The sequence below is a fragment of the Ranitomeya imitator genome, chromosome 4 (assembly GCF_032444005.1).
Source record: "Ranitomeya imitator isolate aRanImi1 chromosome 4, aRanImi1.pri, whole genome shotgun sequence".
NCBI lineage: Eukaryota > Metazoa > Chordata > Amphibia > Anura > Dendrobatidae > Ranitomeya > Ranitomeya imitator.
The window spans coordinates 701444593-701454158 of NC_091285.1; positions in this window are offsets into that span (position 1 = coordinate 701444593).

Here is a 9566-nt window from a genome sequence, read left to right on the forward strand (position 1 = left end):
CGTAGATCTGTAACGTCCCACGATGTAAATCCATCTGAAGGGGTTAAAATATTTTACAGGCAGGAGCTCTGCTATAATGCAACTGTGCTCGTGCCTGTAAAACTCCAGCGAATGAAGGTAATGTAGGTCAATGACCTGTAGTTACCTTCATTCGCGGTGATGCCCCCTCTGCTGGATGTCCTCATATGACCTTGAGCCTGAAGTAAATATAAAAATATATAGATTTCCCATTGACTTGCATTGGGTTTCGTGTTTCGGCCGATCCCCCGACCCCGACTTTTCAAGAAGATCGGCCGATTTCACTCGACTCGACTTTTGAGAAAGTCGGGTTTCGCGAAACCCGACTCGACCTCAAAAAAGGAAAAGTCACTCAACCCTAGTTATGACTTTTCTTTCATCCTTCTGAGCTCTTTAAAGTGCAGCAGTTTACACCAACTTGCAAGGAGCCATCCTTTAACCCATTAACGTCCAATGATGGATATATCAATTATTGGTCGCCTCAACCTGTTTGATCTGATCAGCCCTCATGTGCCTCTAAGAGTCATTGTAACATAATATTTAAGGTTGAAGTAAGCCTTTAAGTCCATCTAGTTCAACCCATAGCCTAACCTAACATGCCCTAACATGTTGATCCAGAGGAAGGCAAAAAAAAACCATGTGGCAAAGAGTAAGCACCACCTTGGGGAAAAAAATTCCTTCCCGACTCCACATACGGCAATCAGACTAGTTCCCTGGATCAACGCCCTATCAAGGAATCTAGTGTATATACCCTGTAACATTATACTTTTCCAGAAAGGCATCCAGTCCCCTCTTAAATTTAAGTAATGAATCACTCATTACAACATCATACGGCAGAGAGTTCCTTAGTCACGCTGCTCTTAGAGTAAAGAACCCACGTCTGTTATTATGCTGAAACTTTCTTTCCTCCAGATGTAGAGGATGCCCCCTTGTCCCTGTCTCAGGTCTATGATTAAAAAGATCATCAGAAAGGTCTTTGTACTGTCCCATCATATATTTATACATTAACATAAAATCACCCCTTAGCCTTCGTTTTTCCAAACTAAATAGCCCCAAGAGTAATAACCTATCTTGGTATTGCAGACCCCCCAGTCCTCTAATAACCTTGGTCGCTCTTCTCTGCACCCGCTCTAGTTCAGCTATGTCTTTCTTATACACCGGAGACCAGAACTGTGCACAGTATTCTAAGTGTGGTCGAACTAGTGACTTGTATAGAGGTAAAATTATGTTCTCCTCCTGGGCTGGGGTCTAAGGGGTAAGGTTTCTCCTTATGGAGAGTGACATACCAGCTCTGGCTTGTCAAGGTAAGGAGACTTATTCGCCGTGCAATGCTCCTCTGGTAAATATATTATGCAAATTGCCGCTTTTGAGAAAAGAAGGACTTAAACTCTATAGCGCCACCTTTTTCAAGTAGCGATCCTACAAGTCACAATCAAACCTTTAACGAGTCGTGAAATATGACTTAGGGTAAAGCCAAATCAGTATCTCAATTTGCAGACAAGGTGTTTCACTTTCCATAAAGAGAAATGTTATCCCTTAGATCCCAGTCCAGAGCCTCTCAAATAGCCAAATTAGTTCTCATGCTTCGCACTCACGAGGGCCAACAGCCCGAAGCAGTGTCTGTGAATTGAGATACTGATTTGGCTTTTATCCTAAGTCCTATTGCACGACTTGTTAAAGGGTTGATTGTGACTTGTAGGATCGCTACATCCAACAGGTGGTGCTATAGAGTTTAAGTCCTCTTTTTCTCTGAAGAGGCAATTTGCAATTTGCATTTTGTTCTCCTCATGAGCATCTATGCCTCTTTTATTGCATCCCATTATTTTATTTGCCTTTGTAGCAGCTGCCTGACACTGGCCACTAAATGTGAGCTTGTCATCCACCCATACACCCAGGTCTTTTCCATTGATGGTTTTGCCCTGAGTGCATGACCTTACATTTATCCCCATTAAAGCTCATTTGCCTTTTATCAGCCCAAGCTTCTAGTTTACGTAAATCATCCTGTAATATAAAATTGTCCTCCTCTGTATTGATTACCCTGCAGAGTTTAGTATCATCTGCAAATATTGAAATTCTGCTCTGTATGGCCCTACAAGGTCATTAATAAATATGTTAAAATTAAGCGGGCCCAATACTGACCCCTGTGGTACCCCACTGCTAACCGCGACCGATAATAATAATCTTTATTTATATAGCGCCAACATATTCTGCAGCGCTTTACAGTTTAACAGTTTCAAAACATAAGTCATAAGTAACAATGTTAACAGTACAATAATTAAAGCATCATAAGCCGCCCCTGCTGGTGAGAGCTTACAATCTACAATGAGGTGGGGGAGATACAAAGCACAGGTGTGTATTTACAATGATGTATTTACAATCATGGTCCAGCCATCTTCAGGGGGTGGGGGGTAGATGGAGATAGTGAATGGGCTACACACACACACAAACATAAAATGACTTTGATTAGTGAACGTGATAGGCTGCTCTGAACAAATGTGTTTTGAGCGAGCGCCTAAAACTATGCAAATTGTGGATGGTCCTAATATCTTGGGGTAGAGCATTCCAGAGGATTGGCGCAGCACGGGAGAAGTCTTGGAGTCGGGAGTGGGAGGTACGGATTAGTGCAGAGGTTAGTCGAAAGTCGTTTGCAGAGCGCAGCGATCGGTTAGGCCGATAGAAAGAAATGAGGGAGGAGATGTAAGGGGGTGCCGCACTGTGGAGAGCTTTGTGGGTGAGAACAAGTACTTTGCATTGGATCCTATAGTGAATGGGCAGCGAGTGTAACGACTGGTGAAGAGCCGACACGTCTGAATACCAATTAGCCAGATTGGTTTTTGTTGTTTCCATGGTGAGAAAAGGGCAGATTCTAGAGATGTTCTTTAGGTGTAAGCAGTATGAGTGGGCAAGAGATTGTATATGGGAGGTAAAGGAGACATCGGAGTCAAACATAACACCCAGACAGCGCGCCTGCTGCCGGGGTGTTATTATTGTGCCCCCCACGGAGAGGGAAATGGCAGATTTAGGGAGGTTAGTAGACGGTGATAGCAGAAGAAGTTCAGTTTTGGAAAGGTTGAGTTTTAGATAGAGAGCAGAGATGATGTTGGAGACTGCAGTCACTGGCATTCTGTAGTACAGCGGGGGTAAAGGCAGGGGACGACGTGTATAGTTGTTTTTCTTCAGCCTAAAGATGGTACTGAAAGCCAAATCTGATGATGGTCTGTCCAATTGGGGCCGTGTAGAGAGAGAAGGGATCCAAGGGCTGAGCCCTGAGGAACCCCGACAGTGAGAGGAAGAGGAGATGAAGTGGAGCCGGAGAACAGAACACTGAAGGAGCAATCAGAAAGATAGGAAGAGAACCAGGAGAGAGGAGTGTCCTTAATGCCTAGTGACTGAAGCCTAGAGAGCAGGAAATGGTGGTCAACAGTGTCGAAAGCTGCAGAAATGTTGAAAAGAATGAGCAGAGAGTGGTCACCATTACATTTTGGCTCCTAGTCCGAGTGTGCTCCATTAATAACCACCCTTTGTTTCCTATCCCTGAGCCAGCTCTTAGCCCACTTACACATGTTTTCCCCTATCCCAATTATTTTCATTTTATGTATCAACCTTTTGTGTGGCACCGTATCAAAAGCTTTTGAAAAGTCCATATACACTACATCCACTGGGTTCCCTTGGTCCAGTCCGGAACTTACCTCTTCATAGAAACTGATCAGATTAGTCTGACATGAACGGTCCCTAGTAAACCCGTGCTGATACTGGGTCATGAGGTTATTCCTCTTCAGATACCCCAGTATAGCATCCCTTAGAATGCCCTCCAGGATTTTACCCACAGTAGAGGTTAAGCTTACTGGCCTATAATTTCCGAGTTCAGTTTTTGTCCCCTTTTTGAATATTGGCACCACATTTGCTATACGCCAGTCCTGTGGTACAGACCCTGCTATTATGGAGTCTCTAAAAATTAAAAATAATGGTCTATCAATGACTGTACTTAATTCCTGCAGTACTCGGGGGTGTATCCCATCCGGGCCTGGGGATTTGACACCTTTAGTGATTTTTAGACGCCGCCGCACTTCCTGCTGGGTTAAGCAGGTGACACTTAATGGAGAATTTTTATCACTAGTCATTTTGTCTGCCATGGGATTTTCTTGTGTAAATACTGATGAAAAAAAAGTCATTTAGCATATTGGCTTTTTCCTCATCCTCATCCACCATTTCACCCAGACTATTTTTAAGGGGGCCAACACTATCATTTTTTAGTTTCTTACTATTTACGTAGTTAAAGAATATTTTGGGATAATTTGTACTTTCTCTGACAATGAGTCTCTCTGTCGCAACCTCTGCTGCCTTGATCGTGATCTACCTGCGGCTGTTAATATGATAAATGCCGCTGTCAAACTCTGAGAGCGGCATTTAACATGAACTTGCAGGAAGTGCGTCATTAACCCCACCCATAGGCGAACATGTCACATGAAAGGGGGTCACCGATGGGTTGGCTTGACTACCTGGGGTCTGCAGGAGACCCCGGTGATTGTCATAGACAGATAGCTATGAGCTACGCCCAGCAGTCGGCGCTCATAGCAAGTGAGCACACCTGCTTTATGAAGCACAAGCGATGGGATGATCTCAGCTTCTTGACTCCCATGGAGACAATCGAAACAAGTACAAAGTAAAAAAAAAAATGTTTTAAAAAATATTTAAAAAAATAAAAAATATAAAAGTTCAACTTATCCTCCTTTCGCCCCATTCAAAATAAAACAATAAGAAAAAATCAAATATGCACAAATTCAGTATCAACAATTTCAGAATCGCCCAATCTATCAATATATAAAAAGGATTAATCCAATCTGTAAACGATGTAGTGAAAAAAAATCTAGTTAAGTTTTTTTGGTCACTGCAACATTGTAATAAAATGCAAAAATGGGTCATCATATACACACCCACATGGTATCAATAAAAACATTAGATCGGCACACAAAAAATAAGCCAACACCCATCGCCATATCCAGAAAAATGGAGACGCTATGGGTCTCTAAAAAATTGCAACTTTTTTTTTTTTTTACAAACTTTTTTTTTTTTTTACCACGCAAATGGACCAGAACCTAGACATGTTTGGTGTCTATGAACTGGTAATGAACTGGAAAATCATATTGGCAGGTCAGTTCTAGCATTTAGTCAACATGGTAAAAAAAATAATTGGAGAATTGCACTTTTTTCAGCAATTTCACCGTATTTGGAATTTTTTTCTCATTTTCCATTATGCGATATGGTAAAATCAGTGGTGCCGTTCAAAAGTACATCTCGTACCACAAAAAACAAGCCCTCACATGGCCATAATGTCGGAAAAATAAAAAGGTTAGGGCCGTGAGAAGGAGGGGAGCAAAAAATTGGGAACGCAAAAGCAGAAATACCCCTGGTCCTTAAGGGGTTAAACTTGCGTAGAACTGCTGAAAAATGCCCATGTAAGGGGTCTACTGTGCATGCCCTAACAAGCATACACCTAATATTCCAGTTATACTAGTAGTAGGTAGAGATGAGAAAATGTATTTGAGTCAAGTCGATTTTTCTTTGAATTGTATTGAAAAATGTGAATTCTTCTGTTCATCTGCCAATTTCATCTACGTAGCTTGTGTGAGTACTAGCATCTGTTGCGCTAGAAACGAGCTCCTGTTCCTCCTCTTCCTCAGCCTCCACCTCCTCCTTGATACCCAATCCACGCTGAGCAGATGAGACGATGCTGGGCTGAGTAGCTTCCCTCTGTCTCATGTCTTCCTCCATCTCCACCCGATTGTCAGAAGCAACTGAGTGGCGATTATAGATCATAACCACTCACAATTTTCTGGAGTCCTCAAAGTCTTGGAGGACTGCACAAATGGCAGACATCCATGCCCACTCTTCAGTTGTTTTACAGTGGTAAGAGGTGCAGTCAGTCAGGGGTGATACAGTGGGAGGTGCGCAGTCCGTCAGGAGTGATACAGTGGGAGGTGCGCAGGCCGTCAGGGGTGATACAGTGGGAGGTGCGCAGGCCGTCAGGGGTGATACAGTGGGAGGTGCGCAGTCCATCAGGGGTGATACAGTAGGAGGTGCGCAGGCCGTCAGGGGTGATACAGTGGGAGGTGCGCCGTCCATCAGGGGTGATACAGTAGGAGGTGCGCAGGCCGTCAGGGGTGATACAGTGGGAGGTGCGCAGGCCGTCAGAGGTGATACAGTGGGAGGTGCGCAGGCCGTCAGGGGTGATATAGTGGGAGGTGCGCAGGCCGTCAGGGGTGATACAGTGGGAGGTGCGCAGGCCGTCAGGGGTGATACAGTGGGAGGTGCGCAGGCCATCAGGGGTGATACAGTGGGAGGTGTGCCGTCCATCAGGGGTGATACAGTAGGAGGTGCGCAGGCCGTCAGGGGTGATACAGTGGGAGGTGCGCAGGCCGTCAGGGGTGATACAGTGGGAGGTGCAGTCAGTCAGGGGTGATACAGTGGGAGGTGCGCAGTCCGTCAGGAGTGATACAGTGGGAGGTGCGCAGGCCGTCAGGGGTGATACAGTGGGAGGTGCGCAGGCCGTCAGGGGTGATACAGTGGGAGGTGCGCAGTCCATCAGGGGTGATACAGTAGGAGGTGCGCAGGCCGTCAGGGGTGATACAGTGGGAGGTGCGCCGTCCATCAGGGGTGATACAGTAGGAGGTGCGCAGGCCGTCAGGGGTGATACAGTGGGAGGTGCGCAGGCCGTCAGGGGTGATACAGTGGGAGGTGCAGTCAGTCAGGGGTGATACAGTGGGAGGTGCGCAGTCCGTCAGGAGTGATACAGTGGGAGGTGTGCAGGCCGTCAGGGGTGATACAGTGGGAGGTGCGCAGGCCGTCAGGGGTGATACAGTGGGAGGTGCAGTCAGTCAGGGGTGATACAGTGGGAGGTGCGCAGTCCGTCAGGAGTGATACAGTGGGAGGTGCGCAGGCCGTCAGGGGTGATATAGTGGGAGGTGCGCAGGCCGTCAGGGGTGATACAGTGGGAGGTGCGCAGGCCGTCAGGGGTGATACAGTGGGAGGTGCGCAGGCCGTCAGGGGTGATACAGTGGGAGGTGCGCAGTCCATCAGGGGTGATACAGTAGGAGGTGCGCAGGCCGTCAGGGGTGATACAGTGGGAGGTGCGCAGGCCGTCAGGGGTGATACAGTGGGAGGTGCGCAGGCCGTCAGGGGTGATACAGTGGGAGGTGCGCAGGCCGTCAGGGGTGATACAGTGGGAGGTGCGCAGGCCGTAAGGGGTGATACAGTGGGAGGTGCGCAGACTGTCTGGGGTGATACAGTGGTAAGAGGTGCAGTCAGTTAGGGGTGATACAATGGTAGGGGGCGCAGTCAGTCAGGGGTGATACAGAGGGAGTTGCGCAGTCCGTCAGGGGTGATAAAGTGGGAGGTGCGCAGTCTTTCAGGGGTGATACCAAGGGAGATGTGCAGTCAGTCAGGGGTGATACAGTGGAAAAAGGCACAGTCAGTTAGGGGTGATGCAGTGGTAAGGGGCACAGTCAGTCAGGGGTGATACAATTATAGGGGACATAGTCAGTGAGGGGTGATATAGTGGGAGGGGGCGCAGTCAGTCTGGGGTGATACAGTGGGAGGGGGTGCAGTCAGTCTGGGGTGATACACTTGGAAGGGGGTGCAGTCAGTCTGGGGTGATACACTTGGAAGGGGGTGTAGTCAGTCAGGTATGATACAGTGGTAGGGGGAACAGTCAGTCTGGGGTAACACAATGGTAAGGGGCGCAGTCAGTTACGGGTGATACAGTGGTAAGGGGCGCAGTCAGTCTGGGGTGATACAATGGCAGGAGGTGCAGTTAGTCAGGGGTGATATAGTGGTGAGGGCTCAGTCAGTCAGGGTTAATAAAGTGGTAGAATGTGCAGTCAGTCAGGGGTGATATAGGTGGAGGGGCTGCAGGAAGAAGGGGATCAGTTAGTCAGCAGTAATATGGGGTGAGGGGACACAGTCAGTCACGGGTAATACAGGGGGAGGGGGTTCAGTCAGTTGGGGGTGTTTTAGGGGGAATAAGCTTAGTCAGTCAGGGGTGACACAAGAAGAAGGGAAGCATTCAGTCAGTGATGATACAAGGGAGGAGGCACCGTCAGTCTGTCAGTAGTGATACAGTGGTAGGAATCGCAGTCAGTCTGGGGTGATACAATGGTAGGAGGTGCAGTTAGTCAGGGGTGATATAGTGGTGGTGGCTTAGTCAGCCAGGGTTAATAAAGTGGTAGAATGTGCAGTCAGTCAGGGGTGATTTAGGGGGAATAAGCTTAGTCAGTCAGGGGTGACACAAGAAGAAGGGAAGCATTCAGTCAGGGGTGATACAAGGGAGGAGGCACCGTCAGTCTGTCAGTAGTGATACAGTGGTAGGAATCGCAGTCAGTCAGGGGTGATACAAGGGAGGAGGCACCGTCAGTCTGTCAGTAGTGATACAGTGGTAGGAATCGCAGTCAGTCAGGGGTGATACAAGGGAGGAGGCACCGTCAGTCTGTCAGTAGTGATACAGTGGTAGGAATCGCAGTCAGTCAGGGGTGATACAATGGTAGGAGGCACCATCAGTCTGTCAGTAGTGATACAGTGGTAGGAATCGCAGTCAGTCAGGGGTGATACAATGGTAGGAGGATGCAAATCTTACCTGTCCAGGAATCTGAACTAGTGCACTCCCAGGATGCAGTAAGCTCAGGTGATTAAAATGACGTCACTTTGTGTTCTTAATTATGTACAAAATTCCTTTCTTAAATTAAGATAATAAAAATGTTATTTTAGTGCATTCTTTAAATGGAATCTGTCACCCTTTTGAGCTTTCTGAGATCTTAATATGAGCATACAAGTTGTTTGCAGCTGAAATTAGTCATACCTTCTGGATGTGGCGTTATTCAGCACAAAGCCTCTTTCATAGCTTTGGTTTTCCAGGCTATGGGGCGTAGGCTGTCTGGAAGGTTAGACTGTCTCCCGTCTCCATCATTCAAGATTTCTCCTCCCCTTCTCTTCAGTTCCCTTTGATGTCATGTGTGCAACGGGAAATCTTGCACCCGCGCATTCCGCCTGCTGTCTCTCCTCCTCAATGTTCTGCCCTTCTATGGGCAGTGTCCTCACTTTTATTGTGCGCAATGACTGGAGAGTCACCATAACTTCTGGTTCCAGTGATCTACAATGCACAGTGAAGGGGAATTTCCCCCAGTGCAGATAAGTGATGGCAGGAAGATATCGCAGGACTTCTGGTCGCGCTCATGACGTCAAAGGGATGCTGAAGATAAGGGGAGGAGAAATCTTGTATAATGAAGACCAGATTTAATCTTACCTTCCAGGCAGCCTACATACCACAACCTGGAAGATCGAAGCTGTAAAAAATGATTTTTACTGAAATAGGCATCATCAAGGAGGCATACAGGTATGACTTACTTCAGCTGTATACAACCTGTATGCCCATGTTAATAACTCTAAAAGCTCAGACGAGTGACCGATTCTCTTTGATTTAGGGATTAATTTACCTTTGCAAATTCATAAATAGTTTGTTATTGTCATCATCATGATCATTATCCTCAACTACTGCT